This window comes from Odocoileus virginianus, chromosome 13, assembly GCF_023699985.2.
Source record: "Odocoileus virginianus isolate 20LAN1187 ecotype Illinois chromosome 13, Ovbor_1.2, whole genome shotgun sequence".
NCBI classification, from domain to species: Eukaryota; Metazoa; Chordata; class Mammalia; order Artiodactyla; family Cervidae; genus Odocoileus; species Odocoileus virginianus.
In genome coordinates, this window is record NC_069686.1 from 28,400,842 (window position 1) to 28,423,185 (window position 22,344).

The window sequence follows — 22,344 nt, forward strand, 5'->3', positions numbered from 1 at the left end:
TGTATTTAGTCATTTTTATTTGTTTACTCCATATAGTCTATCGTTTCGTATTTTGTATGTCTTAGACAAAAGACTAGAGTTATTTCAGTTGACATTTTAAAAAAATGACTCTTTAAAGTATGGTTTCTGAAATTCAGTTAGAGTTACTAAAGTAACATTTATGTATCTTTTCATAGTTCAATGAGAGACCGCTAAGCCAAGAGATTATGTCACAGACTTGATGAGATCATATGACCCAGGAAATGGGAAGCAATGCTGAGATAGGGAAGCTTTTTGACCTAATTACAAATTTCCCTAGGAGAGATATGTAACAACCACAAGGGGACATACAATAATGAACTACAGTTGTGGACTCAGTATGGAAATAGTAATAGCAGATGTAATTGATCATCCTGATATGAATATTGTTTAGGATATAAGAAAGGTAATTTCTCATGAATGGTTGTACATGTAAATATTTGATGCATATGGAGTTTGAAACAATTTTTAGAATATTGACATAAGATAGCTCATGGAATAGTTTTATTTCCTTTGTTCAAACCTCTGAGGCAAATTCCTTAATATTGATTTGAGCTTAGTGAGTCTTTACACACCTAAGTAGGAAGCAGGAACAAGGTTGTAAATGTCTAAATTATCAACAAAAGCTACACTTAGGGAGAAACTTTAGGAAATAATTTTCGACTTAGTTAAAACTCAAAATACAATAATAGTCTGTAGGTACAGAATTGTGGTAGACTTAAAACTTTGAATAACATACTGAAAATTAATTAGATAAAATATTTTAAATGTCTCTTAGTGTGACATTATTGCGCTACTAAGAAAGTAAAGAATTTAAAGGGATCAAAAACTATGTGAAATAGAAATTTTAAGGAGGGGTATTAGAAAATATAATCATCAAGTTAGAGAAATGAGGACAAATGAAAAGTTGATTGTTAGTGACAGCACTTAGAGTAGAATCAAGTGGGTCCAAAATCCGGATCATGATTAACAATTACACGTCTGTCCCTCTTATGTGTCCTTAATAACTGTTGTTGACTTTGGAGTGATAGGTTAAAGGAAATGTAGCCCTTATTGGTCAACATTTTTCTTCTTTAGAAACTGAAATAAACAGTTTGTGTACTTATTAACAAAAGTTATTCCTACATAAAAAATTTATAAGTAGTAAGGAGAGACTTTTTAAATCTTAAGTTTCTCATTATTTTAAACTGGCAATTGATGATAGACATTAACGCAGAATTCCTCATCTGTAAAACTGAAAGAATAATGCTGGATCTCCCTACTTCAAGATTTGTCCTTAGAATAAGAATGAGAATATATGTGTATACTTTTTTGGGTCAGTTATCAAGTTCCATATACATTTTAATGATTATTATACATTTTCATTCAAAATGTTTTATTAAAGTCTTACATTCCAGGTTTTAAGACTGTAAAGATGATAAGCAGTAGTCTCTGCCTCTCAAGGCTCTCACAGTGTGGTAAGAAGTGGTATATCAAAACAGAAAATTGCTGTACAGGACAGTGTTTTAATTAGGGACTGTATGAGGGCATCTAGAATGAAGTACCTAAGACTTGCTCACTGAATTAGAACGGTTCCCCATAGTAGGTAATAGATGAGACCTAGAATATGTATAGAAATCTAACAAGAAATAAAGGAAGAACATTTGAGGGAAGTGAACACCAAGTACCAAATACCATGTTTCATGGATGCTTGGGAAACCATAGGGTATTGGGGTAATGGTGAGAAGTTTTGTTATTAATACTTAGTATATGAGAAGAGAATAAGATCAAAGATAAAGTCTCAGGCCTCATTAAGAAGAGTTTTTTTATGCCAAACAGAGGACCTGGAATTTTATCATATATTTCATAAGGAGATAATGAAAGATTTTTAAGTGGGAGTGTGGCAGGATCAGATTTTTATATTAAAAGATTACCATTAAAATAAATAGGATTGGAGAAGCAGAGGAACCTCTTAGAAGGCTCTTGCAGTATTTCCAATAAGAACTGATTTAGTATTATTATACTAAGATGATGGTGGGAATAGAGAGAAAATATTTAGGAATTAATTAGCAGAAAATAATAATTTGTGGTTTAGAATCTCAGGCTTAGTTATCTCTATAAAATCCCTCAATTATAAAAATCTGGGAATTCCCTGGTGGCTCAGATGGTAAAGTGTCTGCCTACAATGCAGGAGACCCAGGTTCAATCCCTGGGTTGGGAAGATCCCCTGGAGAAGGAAATGGCAACCCACTCCAGTACTCTTGCCTGGAAAATCTCATGAACAGAGAAGCCTGGTAAGCTACAGTCCACGGGGCTGCAAAGAGTCGAACATGACTGAGCAACTTCATTTTCATTCTATACTTTCTTTCTTTTCATTATAAAAATCTAGCTAGTCACGTGACTATTGGAATTAAGTTGTGGAGCAAGTCTGGTAACTTATGAACTTATATGTTGGATAAACCTATTGGTTCCCAAACTGAATGAATGTAACTTTAGGAATTTTAGTTAAAAAAAATTCATTCTATATCTATACATCTATAGAGAGGGGGAGAGAGAGGGGACAGTGAGGAGGAGAAGTGAGATAGAGGGGAGAGAGGGAGAGATGCAAAGTTAACTATATGGTTGCGTACCTGAGTTTGATTGTGAAACATGAATGGTCATACTAGGGACATTCTATATTTAGTCTTGAATTCAGAGGCTACAGTGAGAACACTGACTTTAAAATTTCAATAAAGAATACATTAAGTAATAAAAGCATTTTATGAACATGATACCCAAATGCTTTTTTAACATATCATCTTTATGGATGTATAATTCATATATCATATAATTCACCCATTTAAAATATGTAATTCTGTTTTAAGTGTATTCACAGGGTTGTCCCACCGTTATCATAGTCAACTAAAACATTTTCATCATCCCCCAGAAGAAACCCAGTACCCATTAACAGTCACTTCCCATTTTTCCTCAGCATTCCCATGGCCCAAGGAAACTATGAATCTACTTTCTGTCTTTATTGATTTACCTTTCCAGGGAATTTCATATAAATGGAATCACACAATATATGGTCCTTTATGACTGGTTTCTTTCACTTAGTATAGCATTTTCAAGCTTCTTCCATGTTGTAGCATGTATACAATACTTCATTCTCCAGTCCAGTCACTTCATGGCAAATAGATGGGGAAACAATGCAAACGGTGACAGACTTTATCTTCTTAAATTCCAAAATCACTGCAGATGGTGACTGGAGCCATGAAATTAAAAGACTCTTGCTCCTTGGAAGAGAAGCTGCGACCAACCTAGACAGCATATTAAAAAGCAGAGACATTACTTTGCCAACAAAGGTCTGTCTAGTCAAAGCTATGGGTTTTCCAGTAGTCATGTATGGATGTGAGAATTGAACCATAAAGAAGGCTGAGCGCTGAAGAATTGATGCTTTTGAACTGTGGTGTTGGAGAAGACTCTTGAGAGTCCCTTGGACTGCAAGGATATCCAACCAATCCATCCTAAAGGAAATCAATCCTGAATATTCATTGGAAGGACTGATGCTGAAACTGAAGCTCAAATACTTTGGCCACCTGATGCGAAGAATTGACTCCTTAGAAAGACCCTGATGTTGGGAAAGATTGAGAGCAGGAGAAGGGGACAACAGAGGATGAGATGGTTGGATGGTGTCGTCAACTCAGTGGACATGAATTTGAGCAAGCTCTGGGCATTGGTGATGGACAGGGGAGCCTGGTGTGCTGCAGTCCATGGGGTTGCAAAGAGTCGGACATGACTGAGCAACTGGACTGAATATTTCATTGCATACATATACCATAATTTATTTATCAGTTTATAGTCATTTGGATTATTTCCACATTTTGTACAAAGTTTTGTGTGGACATAATATTTTAATTTCTCTTGTGTGTATAATTAGGAAAAAAATTGCTGAGTCATCTGGTAACTCCCAAATATTCTAAACTTTTGAACATTTGAAGTGGAATATTCATATGAACATTTAAAGTGCAGACAGTTTTGTAGTTTAAATAGGTATATATGGTTCTATCATTGTACTGCATTTATTTTAGTAATCAGTGAGTTATTTGTGTGTGTGTGTGTTAGTCACTCAGTCATGTCCAACTCTTTTCGACCCAATGGGTGGTAGCCCACCAAGCTACCCTGTCCATGGAATTCTCCAAGTAAGAATACTGTAGTGGGTTGCATTGCCCTCTCCAGGGGATCTTTCTGACCCAGGAATTGAACCTGCATCTCCTCTGTCTCCTGCATTGTAGTCAGATTCTTTACCCACTGAGCCATGGGGGAAGCCCAAACTATTTATAAAGGAGATACTTAAAAATTTTTTATCACTTTAATGTTCGTTTTTTTTATGTTCATTTTTAGAATGATTGTGTTAGTTGAGTTGGTACTTTGTTTTACTTTGTAGAAATAAGAAACTGGCTTATACTTGTATTTATTTTATCATTATATTTAACAGTTAAATGATATTTTCATATATTTTTTACTGGTCATGTTTGGGATATGTATTTGGTGTTGTTTAGTTGCTAAGTTGTGTCTGATTCTTTTGTGACCCCATGGACTGTAACCCGCCATGCCCCTCTGTCTATAGGACTTCCCAGGCAGGATTACTGGAGTAAGTTGCCATTTCCTTCTCCAGAGGATCTTCCCGACCCAAGGATCCACCCCACATCTCCTAATTGGCAGGTGGATTCTTTACCACTGAGCCACCTGGGAAGCCCAGGATGTATACTCAGAGCCTTTTATTATGAATAAATAGTTAAATTCTCTCTGAGCAATATTATGAAGGGTCTTGAATCTTCCAAATGAAAAATTAGGAGTATTATTATGTAAATATATTGGCCTGCCAGTATATTATGAAATGGACAAATTGTATGCCGTTCAGAATAATAAAAAATTAAGAGGAAAATAGAAGAATTATATTTGGAAGGATGTTAGTGCCTAATATGACTAAGTTTTGTAGCTAAGAGAATGGTGTAGGGAATTATTGTAATGACTTGTGAACTTTTACAGATCATCAAAATCATAAAGGAGAAAACTTAATCTTTAAATTACCTAATAAAGAGTTATAGTCTAAAGAAAATTAATCTTTTAAATAATGAAAATTTAAAAGTTATGCATTATCTTCTCAGGAAAAAGCAGTTTACTATTTTGCTTTTCTAAAAACTAACCTGAAAATGTCACTGTTATCTAAAAAAACTTCATAGTATCACAAACACAATATGAAACTTCAAGAAATACACGGCTAATTTGGAGTGAGCATTTATTTGCACAGTTAAAACATGAGGACAAACCAGCAGGTGAGCAGGCTGACCCTGGTCAGCGCAGTTTATTGCTGGTTTAAGATGATTCAGATTATCCTTGTACTTTGAGGAGTTTCTTATTTGAAAGTCTTTTTGGAACAGTCTTAGGTCTCTTAACTTGGAAAGATAGGTATTAATCTACCCTTCTATTGCTCTCAGAAATCCAAATAAAAGTGATTATCCCTCTTAAAAAAAAACTTTATAGTATTATTTAAAGCTAAAGTAATGATAACATGCTTTTGAGAGGCAGATTGACTGGGGATACTCTAATATACTTCTTTGCCATCTATTCAGGTTTACCTGTGAAAGAGATCTGCTTGAAAATGAAAATGCTCTTGACATTTTCAACTTATTTTTACTCACATTGAATTTATGAAAGAGTATTGACTTTTAATGAGCTGTTCTCTCACTCTTATGTATTTAGTTTGAAGAAAATAAAGATATTTGCCTCTGAATTTTAGCTAAACACTTAAGAACAAAATACCTAGCAGGAAGTGTGCTAAGCATTCTCTTTACAATAGCTGTTTGATGTAAGTGTAATTAATCCATTTTACTGATTCAGAAACTTAAGACTCAACAGACGTACTGGCTATGTGTTGATTAATATAGTGAATTCATATAGCAAATAGAGAGTAGTAAAAAGTCTGTGTAATTAACAGCTTCCTGGGTAGAAGCTAAAGCACTCTGTAGTTCAAAGATGGGAAGTTGTAGCCTAGGATTAGTCAGATATAGCTTTATATAGCTTTATAGATAAAGTGATTCTTGGGCCTATATTTGAAGGAATGTAGTATTTAGATTGTTGGAAGAGAAAACAGAATATGTAAATAACAAGAGTAAAGATGAGCAAAGAAGATAACACAACATTTGTTAGAAAGTTTTCTGCCCATCTCAGTTGCAAGTAACAGTAACCCACACAAACGCAATTAAAAGGATACCTATTTGGAAGCCCACAGAGAAATCTCAGGTAATATAGCAAAATCAAAAAGACAGACTAAGGAAAAGGACCTGAGTTTGGCTACACTCTTATCTCCCCTCTCACAGGACCACTCAGCAATCTGTACATCTATTCTTTCAACATTGTTTCCAACCCATGTTTCTTTAGCTTGTATATCTTTAGGGCCGGAGCCTTTATGATCTACCAGGCAACAACAGCTTCCCTTCCTTCTATTAGTGAAGACATATGTTAGGGAGAGTCTGATTAGATCATAGCATCTTTCAGAGGCATCTAACACATAGATTTCCTGTCAGCCATTATCTCCTTGGCTCTTGTCTGGTTCAGACAGCCTTGACCACAGGAGTAGGGTCATAGGATCCTGTTGAGCATCAGGATGACCTCAATAGCAAGAAATCCTGTCTGGTAATTAGATGGTTTGTGTAGAGGAAGCATGAGGGAAGCACAGGGAAATCGGAGTGGGGCATGGACCTCCTACTTCCTGGGTGGGGATGAAGAGTAGAATTTTACTTTCAGGAAAATTGTCATTGTATAAAAATTACTTGAAGGCAAAGATCTTTTTTTCTTCCTAATTATTTAGTCTATCAGTGATGTTATATCTCTCCAAAATCTTAAGCTTCCCCACTCTCTCCCTGCCCACTGCTCTCATAACCCTAGCTCTTCTTTCCCGCTGCTGCTGCTGCTGCTAAGAGTCCCTTCAGTCGTGTCCGACTCTGTGAGACCCCATAGACGGCAGGTTCCTCTGCCCCTGGGATTCTCCAGGCAAGAACACTGGAGTGGGTTGCCATTTCCTTCTCCAATTCATAAAAGTAAAAAGTGAAGTCGCTCAGTTGTGCCCGACTCTTAGCGACCCCATGGACTGCAGCCTACCAGGCTCCTCTGTCCATGGGATTTTCCAGGCAAGAGTACTGGAGTGGGGTGCCATTGCCTTCTCTGCTTTTTTCCCACTACTTCTTCATTAATCTGATCATAAAGATGAGGAGGAATTGGACAAAAGTCTTATCTTGAGGTTAAGAGAAAACAACAATGCATGTCCTGTTGTCTAACACAGGTTGAAGACTTAGACGTTTTATGTGGTATGTGAGAATGTAGATTTAAAATTTCTTCTTCCATATTTTTAACATATTTTCTGAATTTAGTAAAGTTAGTTGTATTCTTATTTACTAGAATAAAATTTGCAGTCATTTAGATTTGGATTAAATTATGGTGAGAATAGTGTGAAATGAAAATCTTAAAATGAAAATTATTAGATGGTGAACTCTTACAAGGGAAAGATTATGAGTTATTCATTTTTATATTCTAGCAACTATACCATTATACAATTTTGAAGTAGATGATCAATAGTAGTTGTTAAATGAATTAGCAGTAGACCAGCTATAAGAGGCAGCAAATGATGAATCCTTCATGTAAAATAATTTTTCCTTGAAATTTTACTAGGATTCTCAAATTTCACATTGTCTTTTGTATTAATTTTTAATGTATTTCTTCTTTGATTAATATTTATATATAGTTTTGGATACTCATCTCTTTCTCCTGCTTTACTGCAATATGAGATACTATCATGTGGTCTCTGTAGATATTAAAATTTACAATTATAGATGAAACATAAATATAATCCCTAGAGAATAATTAAACATATATAAATATATGGGCTTCCCTGTTGGCTCAGCAGGTAAATAATCCTCCTGCAATGCAGGAGACATAGGAGATATGGGTTCTATCCCTGGTTTGGCATGATTCACTGGAGAAAGAAGTGGCAACCCTCTCCTGTATTCTTGCCTTGGAAATCCCATGAACAGAGGAGCCTGGTATGCTACAGTTCATGGGGTCACAAGGAGTCGGACATGACTGAGAACATGACACATCCTGTATATAATAAAACAACTGTAAATCTGTGCTTAGAATTGGACTCTAGACTGGCAGTTTATTTTAAGAAGCATTTTACTTTTTTGTACTAAATATTTTTATATTTCTCTGAATATGTGTAGCTTTTAATATAGCTTTACCTAATCATTAACAAAAGAAAGAATACATGTGGTATCTTTCTACCACATATCTAACTTATTCTCCTATATGACTGTTTACTCATCTACATATGTGGGCCCTCAAAAGACCACTTCATTTCCTGAGTCTATATCATCTTTCAATACTTGGTATCACTGTGACAGTCACATAGCTCAATTTCTTGTAAGTAAGAATCTGTTTAACTTAGCTTTGATTAGATTTCTGCCATTGCTTCAACCTATTAGACTATAAAATCTTGAGATAACTACTTAACCTAATTAATTTCTTTGTTATATACCAAACACCTAGCGTCCTTCGTGGTTTAATACGTACTGTCTGTAAAGGTTGAACATAGGATGTTTTCATAAATGGTTAAACTTTATATAATTGATGTCATGTCACATAGCATCTGGGTAAAAGAACTTTGATCTATTCTTAATTAGCTGAGTATGCAGAGTAGAAGACTGGTATTTAGGTGACATCCCAAGGGCCCAATAATACAGTATACCATATTTCTTTGTCATCAACTGGTAAAGTAAGAATATACGTTCCTAGGTCCTAAAGGAATTCTAAGAATTTTGTGTAACTACTCTCACTTTAATGGGCTGTTTACCAAAAGCAGGGATTCTGCTAGTGTAATAGTACGCACACAAGCATACACTGTAGTGTATATATAGTGATGATCATTCCCATATAGCAGCTAGTATGACTAGAGATTATAAACTCCTTCTCTGCTTGCCTGTAAAAGCCATACTTTACTGGGAAGCCAAATAGATCGCTGTTTTTCAAGCTTCTTTGACAATGACCCAGAGTATTTCATTTTTATAACCCTGTGTGTGGATTTCATGACCCTCTAGATGGGTTATGACCCACAGTTTTGAAAATATGGCTGCAGCTGGAACTAAAGAATTCAGTAAATAGAAATGACTTGAATTTTAGGATTGGTAGCCAGTGTTTCCTATGTATTATTTATCTTTTCTCCTCCCACTGGGGTACTGGGTTCTTCTGAAATTCTGATACAAGTTCTAGTATAAAGAGTAGTGATTCACCAAGTCTTTAACATCTTTTCCAACTCTTGAAAGACCCTACCTGTACAGAGTGTCATCATTGTCAGTGGAGGGGCAAAGGCAAACCCAGGCAAAGAAATCCTGTATCTACTCTTATTCTATGAAGCCTCTGTTTTTTTTTTTTTTCTCCTGTTAATACTGTATGTCCAGCTAAACACATTGAGAACTTTTAGCAGGCATATGTGTATGTCCTCTTCTGCTAATAATAACTGAACCTACAAATGTTGCAGATAGAACGATAGTCTTGCGAATTGTTAGGGATATTTTAATGGAGACATTTAAGAAGTAATATAAGATGTAACAAGAGAGTTATTTGAGTTTAGCTTCTAAGTGAATAGTTCAATTTTTTAAGTGAATAGTTTATGAATAGCTCAGCTCCATTTTAAGTAATCTCAGTGATTTTAATGATATCTCCAATATTTTGATAATATGCTCTGTAAAGAAACCATGATAGCATAATAATAGTTTTAATTTCTTCAAGGAGGTAACTGCTGACCCAGATAACTTCTTGCCCACCAACCTTTCTATAGAAAACTCTAATGAGGTAATACCTGCCCTGAAGCTGCCAACTCATGCTTTAAAAGTTTTAACAGCTGTAGTTACTCAATATAGTGTAGGCTAACTTACTAACCTAGATTTCAGTGTCTGAGGGAAGAGTATCACTTAGACAAGTGCTGTACCACAGGAGTTTCTATAATGAAAGTGTGCTATCTGCTGAGCACTTGCAGTAACTAGTGTGACTTAAATTTTATTTAGTTTTAATTAATGTAATATTAGTTATCTGCGTGAGGTTGGCTGAGTGAGTGAAAATTGCTCAGTTGTGTCTGACTCTTTGTGACCCCATGGACTGTAGCCCACCAGGCTATTCTGTCCATGGAATTCTTCAAGCAAGAATACAGGAGTGAGTTGCCATTTCCTTCTCTAGGGGACCTTCCCGACCCAGGGATCAAACCCTGGCCTCTTGCATTGTAGGCAGATTCTTTACCATCTGAGCCACCAGGGAAGCCCTCAGTTTATGTGTGTGTCTATATATATATATATACACTGTGTTGTAATCAGATTCAAGGCCTTATAGACAATTCTGTGCCATAATTAAATACACAATTTTAAGAACAATCCCAATCACAAAGACACTAAAATTTTTATACATCTGGGATGTACCTAGTTATTTTTCTTTTACGACTCAGAAGTATCTGGCCATTACCAGTGCTCAAATTAACAAATTTCAATTTAAATATATTTGAGTCTTCATCTGTCAACCGGTTATTCTGAGTAAGGAAGGGATAAATGGTTTTCTGTACATTTTTAATCATTTTTGAAAACAATTTATAAAGCCTGCAAGGAACATGTACTTTTGTCTTGAATAGGATACAATAGAAACTTGAAGCCATACTTCTCAAATAGGCTTTTCCTTAACTACATAAGCTAGAAGAGCTTGTAGCTCTGGTCTACATAGCTAGTGACTTCCAAACTATTGTATGACACCCTATTTTCTACATTTTGCCTTAGATATTTAAAACCCAGAAAAGAGGGGGACATTTTAAAAAGAATTTTCCATTTCCCTTGAAATAGACTTAACCTGTGAAAATTTATCTTACACCTATAAAAATCCCTTACATTGAGTCAGAATTAATCCACAATTTAGAGTGGTTTTTGGTGATTCTAAATACATGTTTTCTTTTAGAGTTTTCATTTCTGTGAAGGAGCAGCAGGTAATTCAAGTGTGATTATTGTGATTGACTAGTGGCTACGGTATTGGGCTGTGGTAGTATAGTAGCCCCAGTGGTTAGCTAGTGACTACTATACTGGACTGTGCAGATTTAGACATTGCTTTTGAGACACTGGTCTTTGGTTTATCAAAATTGCTTGTCTAGTTAAATGATGTCCATAAAAATTGGAATGAAATGTAAAGACTTGATTTTTTTAATCGAGGTAAAAGATATAACCACATACAGAAGAACTATTTAAGGTGGTTTTAGATGTTATAATTTGACTGTATATCCCTAATGGACCAACATTACTGTGGTTTCAGTGACCATATTCTTATATTAGTTTTGATATTGTTATCCTGAGGCTATTGCTCGTGTGTCATAAGTCAAATGAGTAATTCTGTGTTGCATACTGAAAGTGTCAAGGACTGAGATTTTGGGTACAAGAACCAAAGAGTTTAAGTACATGAAAAGCATGGAATGCCGATGTAAAAATTGTTAAGGTACAATAAAATCTTATAGTCCTAAGTTTAAATTGAAAGTATTAACAAAGTATTCTTTGTTGTAAAAGAATGAAATACAATTAAAACTTTTTTTTCCCTATCTTCCAGGCCTGTAACTTAACTTCATGTACTCACGAGAATTAAAATCTTTGTTGAGGCTTATACTCTTCCATTTTCACTCCCCACAGTTAGGTACATATTCTTGATCCCTTATAATGTCTGATCCCTTATTTTTTTTTAATCTTTTGACCCTCTTTACCCATTTCTTTCACCCCTCCACACCCATTACCTCTGGAAACCACCAGTCTGTTTTCTGTATCTATGAACTTGGTTTTGTTTTGTTTTTGAGATTTCACATGTAAGAGAGACCATATAGTATTTGTCTTTCTTTGACTAATTTCACTTAGCCTAATGCCCTCAAGATTTATGCATGGTGTTACAAATGTCCAGATTTCATTTTTCTTATGGCCAAATAGCAGTCCATTGTATATTTATATATTACAATATTTCTTTATATATACTTCTGTCAATGGACACTTAGGATTTTCCCATATCTTGGTTATTTTAAATAGTGTTACAATGAACATGGGAGTTCATATGTCTTTTCAAGTTAGTGTTTCCTTTTTCTTAGGATAAGCACTCAGAAATAGGATTGCTAGATCATATGGTACTTCTATTTTTAAGTTTTTGAGAAACTTCTATAGTGTTTTCCATAGTGATTGCTCCAATTTATATTATAACCAGCAGTCCATATCCTTGCCAACACTTATTATTTCTTGCCTTTTTGATAATAGCCATTCAAACAGATATAATTTAATATCACATTATAGTTTTGATTTGCATTTCCCTAATGATTAATGATGTTGAGCATCTTTTCATCTAACTGTTGGCCATCTGTGTCTTTGGAAAAATGTTTAGATCTTATGCCCACTTTTTAATTGGACTTTTTCTTTTTTCTATTGAATGCTGAGTTCTTTATATAATGTGAATTTTAGCTCCTTATCAGATATATGACTTGCAAATATTTTCTCCCATTTAGTATATTGGTATTTTATTTTGTTGAAGGTTTCCATTGTTGAACAGAAGGGCAGTTAGTTTGAGGTAATCTGACCTGTTTTGGCTTTTGTTCCTTTTGCTTTTGGTATCAGATTTAAAATTCATCAAGGCCAGTGTCAAGGAGGTTACTGCCTCTGTTTTCTTCTAGAAGATTTATGGTTTCAGATTTTATATTCAAGTCTTTATCCATTTTGGGTAAATTTTTTGTGCATGGTATAATATCATTGTCCAGTTTCATTCTTTTGCACGTGGCTGTCTAGTTTTCCCAGCACCATACTTTGAAGAGTGTCTTTCCCCATTTTATATTCTTGGCTGCATTGTTATAAATTCATCAACCGTAGGGTGTGTGGGTTTATTACCAGGTCAGTTCTGTTCCATTGGTCAGTGTGTCTTTTTTTTGCCAATACCATGTTGTTTTAATTACTGTAGCTTTGTAATAAAGTTTGAAATCAAGTAGCATGATGCCTCCAACTTTTTTATTCTTTCCCAAGATTGCTAGTGGCTATTCGGAGCCTTTTGTGTTCCATTTTACAGTTGTTTCTTCTATTTCTGTGAAAATTGGAATTTTGGTTGGGGTTATATATAATCTGTAGCTTGCTTTGGTTAGTAGGAACATTTTAACGATATTAATTCTTCCAATCCATTAGCACAGAGTATTTTCTCATTTGTGTGTGTGTGTGTTTTTTTAATGTCTTTCTGTAATGTCTTATAGTTTTAGTGTACAGGTCTTTCATTTCCTTGGTTAAATTTATTCATAGATATTCTATGCTTTTCAATACGCTTGTATATGGAATGCTTCCTTAAATTTCTTTTTTCAATAGTTTGTTATTAGTTATAAACACAACAGATTTTTGTGTATTATCATATCCTGCAACTTCATTGAATAGATTTATTAGTTCTAACAGTTTTTTTAAAATATATTGATTGATTGATTGGTTTTTGACTCTCCTGGGTCTTCACTGCTGTGGAAGGGCTCTCTCTCATTGAGGTGTGAGGGTTTCTTATTGTGGTGGCTTTTCTTGTTGTCGAGCACAGGCTCTTGGTGCTCTGGCTTCAGTTGTTGAGGTGTGGGCTCCAGAACACGGGTTCAGTTGCCACTTGGCACGTGGGATCTTCCTGGACCAGGGATGGAACTGATGTCTCTTGCCTTGCAAGGCAGATTCTTAACCACCTGACCACCAGGGAAGCCCTTGTTTGTTTTCGATGGAATCTTTAGGTTTTTTACATGTAGTGTTGTATCATCTGCAAATACTAACAGTTTTATATCTTCCTTTCCAATTTGGATTCCTTTTACTTTTTTCCTTATCTTATTGCTGTGGCAAGGACTGAAAATACACTATGGTAAATAAAAGTGGTAAGACTGGGCATCCTAATGTTCTTGATCTTAGAGGAAACGCTTTCAGCTTTTCACCATTGAGTATGATATTAGCTGTGGACTTGTTAATATGGTCTTTGTTATGTTCTTTCCATACCCATTTTGATGAATTTTTTTATCATTAATGGATGCTGAATTTTGTCAAATGCTTTTTCTGCATTAATTGATATGATAATATGACTTTTATCTTTCATTCTGTTGCTGTGCTGTATCACATTGACTGATTTGCTGATATTCAGCCAGCATTGCATTCCTGAATAAATGCCATTTGCTCATGGTGTATGATTCATCTAATGTATTTTAAATTCACTTTGTTGATATTTTGTTCTGGATTTTCATATCTGTGTTCATTAGAGTTATTGATTTATAATTTGCTTTTCTTGTGTTGATCCTTGTCTGCTTTTGGTTTCAAGGTAATGCTGGCCTTGGAAAATGAGTTTATAAGAGTTCCTTCTTCTGTTGTTTGGAAGATTTTGAGGTTTGATGTTAATTCTTCTTTGAATGCTTTGTAGAATTCACCAGTAAAGCTCTCTGGCACTGGGCTTTTGCTTTTTGGAAGGGTTTTGATTGATTACTCATTCAGTTTCCTTGCTAGTAATTGGTCTGTTCAGATTTTCTGTTTTATCATAATTCAATCTTGGAAGGTTGCGTATTTATAGGAATTTATTCATTTCTTCTAGACTGGTTGTTCAATTTGTTGTTTCATTCTTGTAATCTCTTGTAGTCGCTTGTATTTCTATGGTGTTAGTTGTAATGTCTCTTTCATTTCTTCTTATTTGTTTGAATCTTCTTTTTTTCTTCTTCATCAGTTTAACTAAAGGGTTGACCGTTTTGTTTATCTTATGTTTTGGCCACATGCAGAGCTTGTGAGGTCTTAGTTCTTTGACCAGGGATTGAACCCTGGCACCCTGCAGTGGAAATACAGAGTCCTAAGCACTGGGCTGCCAAGGAATTCCCATTCTGTGTATCTTCTTTAAAGAAAACTTTTTGATTCATCTTTCCTCTTGTCTATTTACTATTTCATTTATTTCTACTCTAGTCTTTTCTCCTTCCTTCTACTAACTTTGGGCTTTGTTTGTTCTTATTATGGTTCCATCAGGTGTAAAATTTGGTTGTTTATTTGAGACTTGTTTATTGAAGCAGGCATTTATTACTGTGAATTTCTCTTTTAGAACCAGTTTTGCTGCACTTCATAAATTTTGGTATGTTATATTTTCATTTTCCTTTGTCTCAGGATACTTTTTTTATTTCTCTTTTGATGCATTGGTTGGCTGGCAGTGTATTTTTTGTCTCATATTTGTGAATTTTCAAGTTTTCCTGGTGTTTTCATGGCTGGAAAAGTTATACAATATGATTTCAGTCTTCTTAAATTTGTTAATACTTATTTTGTGGTCTAATATGTGATCTATCTTGGAGAATGTTGCATGTGCATTTATTAAGAATATGTATACTGTTGCTTTTGGATGAATGTTCTATAAATATTTGTTAACCCACCTGGTTTAATGTGTCATTTAAGGGCTTTGTTTCCTTGTTACTTTTCTGCATCAATGATCTATCCAATGATGTAAGTGATATTAAAGTCCCTTACTAGACTGGGACACGTTCCTGAAGATACTGGTGCTCTGGAGCATAGCTAAGGGAAAATCCAAAGATGGAGACTGCATCCCTCGTTAGTGTTCCAGCTCTAACACTGTGTGTTAAATTGGATGCCTGGCCTTCAGGCTGAGTTTTTATTTCTATTTACATATTTTTTAAATAACTTACCTAATTCTTTATTTTCGGTTGCACTGCATCTTCGTTGTTGCACACAGGCTTTCTCTAGCTGTGGCAAACGAGGGCTGCTCTTTGTTGCAGTGCGTGGGCTTCTCATTGCAGTGGCTTCTCTTGCTGCAGAACACAGGCTCTAGCCGCATGGGCTTCATTCGTTGAGGCCTGCAGGCTCTGCGGCTCAGGGGCTTCAGTAGTTGTGGCGTTCAAGCTCAGTAGTCAGGGCTCAGAAGTAGTGGCACACAGGCTTAGTTGCTCCATGTCATGTGGAATCCTCCTGGACCAGGGATTCAGCCCGTGTCCCCTGCATTGGCAAGTGGATTCTTAACTACTGTACCACTAGGGAAGTTCTGAGTTTTTAATATAAGCAGGAAAACCTCCTTCATTTTTTAAGTCTGGAAACCATAGACTGTCTCTTAGCTGAGCCCTGGGGTTCAAGTACATGACCTCTTTGAGAGGGCTTTCCCAGGTCTCTGTAGTCTTGTGGGTCTCAAGATAGGAACACCAATGGTTTTCAAAGTTTGATTTTTTTTTAGGGATTAATGTCTCAACTGTGTGAGATGCCCAATGTGGGTTTCAAAACCTCAGCTGCTCAAGAAGAAACTCCAGGTTTTGAGTTCCTCTCCATTATGGCTTGCTGCACCACTAGTACGGTTTTTTGCATCGCAGCCTCTTGCACCCACTGTGATATGGTTTTCTTGTGTGCCCATTGTGTAGTAATCATTCACCCAGGCCATGGGGCTTATTTGACAGGAAATTCTTGTATATAAAGCTGTAGACTTACTGTGTCTGAGGGAGGAGGTGAGTTTGGGATTTTCTTATGTTACTATTTTGAACTGAGACTTCTGTTTAACATTTTGAAAAGATTTATAATCTCTTGCAATAACAAGCCTGTAAAAATCTCTTTAAAAAATTTAACTGTCATTAATACTAGCACATTGTAAGTCATTCACGTGGTTAAAAAACTGTATAGAGAAAAAGAATTCTCCCATCCTAGATTATAATCCCCTAGTTGCTTTCAGTTCAGTTCATTCAGTTGTGTCAGACTCTTTGTAACCCCATGGACTGCAGCACACGAGGCTTCCCATCCTCTCCAACTCCTGGAGCTTTATGTACATCGAGTCCATGATTTATACAACCATCTCATCCTCTGTTGTCCCCTTCTCTTCCTGCTCTCAATCTTTTCCAGCATCAGGGTCTTTTCAAATGAGTCAGTTCTTCACATCAGGTAGCCAAAATATTGGAGCTTCAGCTTTAGCATCAGTCCTTCCAATGAATATTCCAGACTGATTTCCCTTAGGATGGACTGTTTTGATCTCCCTGCTCTCCTAGGGACACTCAAGAGTCTTCTCCAGCACCACAATTCAAAAGCATCAATTCTTTGGCACTCAGCTTTCTTTATGGTTAAACTCTCACATCTGGACTACTGGAAAAACTATAGCTTTGACTAGATGGACATTTATCGGTAAAGTAATGTCTCTGCTTTTTAGTATGCTGTCTAAGGAGCAAGCTTCTTTTAATTTCATGGCTGCAGTCACCATCTGCAGTGATTTTAGAGCCCAGGAAAATAAAGTCTGTCACTGTTTCCCTTGTTTCCTCATCTGTGTGCATGGAGTGATGGGACTGGATGCCATGATCTGTTTTCTGAATGTTGAGTTCTAAGCCAGCTTTTTCACTCTCCTCTTTTACTTTCCTCAAGAGGCTTTTCAGTTCCTCTTTGCTTTCTGCCATAAGGGTCGTGACATATGCATATCTGAGGTTATTGATATTTCTCCCCGAAATCTTGATTCCCGCTTGTGCTTCATGCAGCCTGGCATTTCGCATGATGTACTCTGCGTATAAGTTAAATAAGCAAGGTAGCAATATATATCCTTGATGTACTTCTTCCCTATTTGGAACCAGTCTGTTGTTCCATGTCCAATTCTAACTGTTGCTTATTTACCTGCATACAGACTTCTCAGGGGGGAAGTAAGGTGGTAAGCAAGGGAAGTAAGGTATTCCCCTCTCTTTAAGCATTTTCCACAGTTTGTTGTGATCCACACAGTCAAAGGCTTTAGCATCGTCAATGAAGCAGAAGTAGATGTTTTTTGGAATTCTCTTGCTTTTTGATGATCCAGCGGATGTTGGCAATTTGATCTCTGGTTCCTCTGCCTTTTCTAAATTCAGTTTGAACATCTGGAAGTTCTCAGTTCATGTACTGTTGAAGCCTAGCTTGGAGAATTTGACCTTTACTTTACTAGCATGTGAGATGAATGCAATTGTGCAGTAGTTTGAACATTCTTTGGCACTGCCTTTCTTTGGGATTGGACTTCTCTAGTCCTGTGGTCACTGCTGAGTTTTCCAAATTTGCTGGCTTCTTGAGTGTAGTGCTTTAACAGCATCATCTTTTAGAATTTGAAGTAACTTAGCTGAAATTCCATCACCTCCACTAGCTTTGTTTGTAGTGACGCTTCTTAAGACCCACTTGACTTTCCACTCCAGAATGTCTGGCTCTAGGTGAGTTATCTGTGTCGTTAAGGTCCTTTTTTTATATAGTTCTTCTGTGTATTCTTGACATCTCTTCTTAATGTATCTTCTGCTTCTATTAGGTCCATACCATTTCTGTCCTTTATTGTACCTATCTTTGCATGAGATGTTGCCTTGGTATCTCTAATTTTCTTGAAGAGATCTCTACTCTTTCCCATTCTATTGTTTTTCTCTATTTCTTTGCATTGATCACTGAGGAAGGCTTTCTTATATCTTCTTGCTAGTCTTTGGAACTCTGCAATTAGAGGAATATATCTTTCCTTTTCTCTTTAGCCTTTTGCTTTTCTTCTTTGCTCAGCTCTTTGTAAGCCCTCTTTAGACAACCATTTTGCTTTTTTGCATTTCTTCTTCTTTGGCATGGTCTTGATCCCTGCCTCCTGTGCAATGTCACGAACCTCCGTCCACAGTTCTTCAGGCACTCTATATCAGATCTAATCCTTTGAATTGATTTGTCACTTCCACTGTTTAATCGTAAGGGTTTTGATTTAGATCATACCTGAATATTCTAGTGGTTTTCTCTACTTTCTTCAATCCTTACTGTATTTTGCAGTAAGGAGTTCATGGTCTGAGTCCGGTCTTATTTTTGCTGCCTGTATAGAACGTCTACCATCTTCAGCAGCAAAGAATATAATCAGTCTGATTTCGGTATTGACCATCTGGTGATGTCCATGTGTAGAGTCATCTGTTGTGTTGCTGGAAGAAGCTGATTGCTATGACCAGTGCATTCTCTTGGTGAAAATCTGTTAGCCTGTGCCCTGCTTCATTTTGTACTCCAAGGCCAAAGTTGCTTGTTTACTTAGAAGGAAGCACAGTTACCAATTTCTTATATATTTTATTCAGAAATATTCTGAGCACGCATTCATAAAAATATATCCCCCCGGTTGTTTTTTTTTTAAGTGATGGAAGTTTACTTGTTAAAATGGAAATTATTAGATAGTTGAGGAAGTTATGAATGCACTTGATGTTATAAATCTTCTCCAAATCCCCAAGTAGTGGATCCCCAGGGTATTTTGTGGGCCAATAAGCCAAAGATGAGAAGGTTCCAAAATTTTATTTCCATTTGTTCATGTGGATTGACCTTCTTTCCTTCAGAAAGTTTCATTTACCTGTATTTTTTGGTTCTTTTTGTCTTTATTTTTAATTGGAGGATAATTGCTTTACAATGTTGTATTAGTTTCTACTGTACAATGACATGAATCAGTTTAGCCCTTATTTCTTTGTCACACAAGATCAATTTCTAGTCTTCCCCACTTTTTTTCATTTAGCAAATTAGCTACTGTCCATCTACTTTATTATTTTGTAACAGTTGCATGATATTCTGTTAGAGGGATGTACCATAATTTATCAGTTTCTTACCAATAGAATTTTTTGTTTTTAAAAGTCTTTGCAGTTAATATGTTTAATATTCTTTACATGTATCTTTACCTACATATGTGATGTGGTTAAATTTAAGACTTTGGAACAGGAGAGTGATAATAGTTGATAAACAGAATTCGGGTGACCAAGACAAAAGTACTTTTACTTGATTTTCATAAACTATTTCCCTTTTGTTCTTTAATCAGGGTTGTTTGCCCTGTTAAATTAACTATACTCTTCCCCATTGAAAGGGAATTTTTACTGTAGTTTATCAGTCATGTAGTACTTCGGATCTTTCTTTCCTTGGTGTCTGAGTTTTTGTAGATATTTTGCGTTGAGTTACTCGATTCCCATTTTTTACCCTTCTTTATTTTCTCAATCTGTTATTCATCTGCCTCAGTTACTATACAGAAATGTCTTAGAAATTTCAGGCAATTGTGTTTCTTAATTAAGCTAAAATTTAGGCCGTTTTGCTTGTTCTTTGGGGTCCCTTGCATTTGTAGGTGAAAGGGTCAATTAATCAGACGTTGCCTCTTTTTATTTGTTTTTATCCTTCTAACATTTTATCCTTTTTAGAAATCTCCAATCTCATCAATATTTAAATTCACAGACTCTACCTAAAGTTTAGTTGATCTGTATATGTTAAATGTGACTCAAATATTCCTTTAATATTCTTTTATATATAATATCTTAGATTAGCCTCTTTCTCTAGGATATCTCATTGCAAAGGAATATTTAATCCTTTGGGTGGAAAAGAATACTCTCTGAATAGATATTTGCTGAGCATATGAAAATCAGTGCTTTACTCTTGGATGATTTTCTCGTCATCAGTTCTCTTGAGGTATAAGTAAGGTAAGAGTTAATCTCTAAAGGTTTAATAGTAATCTGTAATTTAGAAGGACAGATATTCAAAGATAGAAGTAAGGCAAATGGTAGGGAGGCTAAGGGAAATGAGAAACTAAATTGTTAAATATTTTAATGCAATGTGAAGTTGATAAAACTCTGATAAGACTTGAGGGCTAGTCTAATTCAAAGCCATCATTTTCTGATGAGAAAAATATTATTTAGAGGTATTGTCAGAGACTTGCTCCAACTCACAGGCCGCACCCAGAGCACCTGATTGCCCCCTACTGTTGTTTGGGGGTGTAATTGCTTGACTGTTTACAATAATAGTTAAAATGTGTCAGACAACAAAGGAAATTTTTTTCAGTTATTAATGCAATAGCCTTTAAAAATTTTGATTGGTGGAAAAATTGCTTTCCCATATTGTGTTAGTTTCTGCCACGCAGCACTATGTATCAGTCATAATTAAATATCTATTCCCTCCATCTTGAGTCTTCTTCCCAGTGCCCAATCCTTCCCTTCTAGGTCATCACAAAGCACCAGGCTAGGCTCTCTGTGTCAGAGCAATTTCCCACTAAGTGTCTGTTTTATACATGATACATGTCAGTGTTACTTTCTCACTTTATCCCACCCTCATCTTCCCCCACTGTGTTCACAAGTCCATTCTCTGCTAGGTTCATGAGTACCATTTTTCTGAATTCCATATATATGTGTTAATACCAGATATTTGTCCTTCTCTTTCCAGCAAAGGGAATTGATCCCTTTTATATATTCATATTTTAAAGCACAATATATTATGCTCAATGACTTGAAATAACTATTTCTGAAAATGTAGGTAAATAAAAATTTTTATAGATAGAATCATTTTCTTTCAGATATATTCAGAAAATAATTTTGTTTGTTGTCAAATAAGGTATTTCTGTGTCACCTATTTCTCTATAGCTTTTTACAGAAAAATTTTTGTTTGCTGCTTTTTTTTCTACTTAATGTTTTGAAATATTGTTTATCCAAATGTTCAGTTTCCTGGAAGTTATTTTTTACATAGTTATACAAAGGGCTTTGTCAGAACTTTGAGAAAATAATTGATATATAGCAGCACTGCTGTTAGTGATCCTGCTAAAGCAAAAGAAGCAGCATAGTTACTGTCTCCTGATATATTCTTAACTATTGTTTTTCATGTGAAGTTATATTGTAAAGAGAAGGGAGGATTCACCAAATCTACTTTTGTGCTTTGAACTTCCATAGAGAACTTTTGGTATTTCTGGTAAAGATAAAGACCCTCTAGGAAAACTCCTTGCAGAAGAAATATGTTTGTTTATATACTTTCTGAGTCTTCGGTCTCTTCTACAGCCATACTGTTAAAGGATTCATGCAGGTGAAGTACAAGGCAGCTGATCATGTTTACATTTGGTAGCCAGCTTGTCTTGCCCTTCCCTATTTGCACCTGTTCACGTTTACACCTAGCAGCTGTCACTGTTCATAAGCTCTATGATTACACAAAAAGGAACATTTGATCAGTATTATTATTGATCAGTGAATTCTTCTGGCATACATAAAATAGTACAGGGATGAAATTGTGGAAATTCCGATTTTTTTCTGTTTTCAGAATTGTTACAGTAAATATCATCTCAGTAAAATACAGTAAATTCAGTTATCTACTGGGAGTGAGCATTATGATATGTTAATTGTGTATTATTCATGCTCAGTTTTAAACAATTAGGACAAAATGTAAAATAATAAACTCTGGTGAGTGAAGTGAAAGTTACTCAGTTGTGTCTGACTCTTTGCAACCCAATGGACTATTCTCTGGCGATGGGATTCTCCAGGCCAGAGTGCGGGTGGCCATTCCTTTCTCCAGGTGATCTTCC

The 22,344-nt window shown here is 35.7% G+C and overlaps 1 protein-coding gene and 1 non-coding gene across 10 annotated transcripts in view; both read left to right on the top strand.

The window, feature by feature from the left end:
* Positions 1-22,344, top strand: part of BAZ2B (bromodomain adjacent to zinc finger domain 2B) — a 407,867-nt gene that overhangs the window by 231,314 nt on the left and 154,209 nt on the right. The window lies entirely within an intron of this gene.
* TRNAC-ACA (transfer RNA cysteine (anticodon ACA)) lies at positions 2,147-2,218 on the top strand. Its single transcript has one exon. It is a non-coding gene; the product is annotated as a tRNA-Cys (tRNA).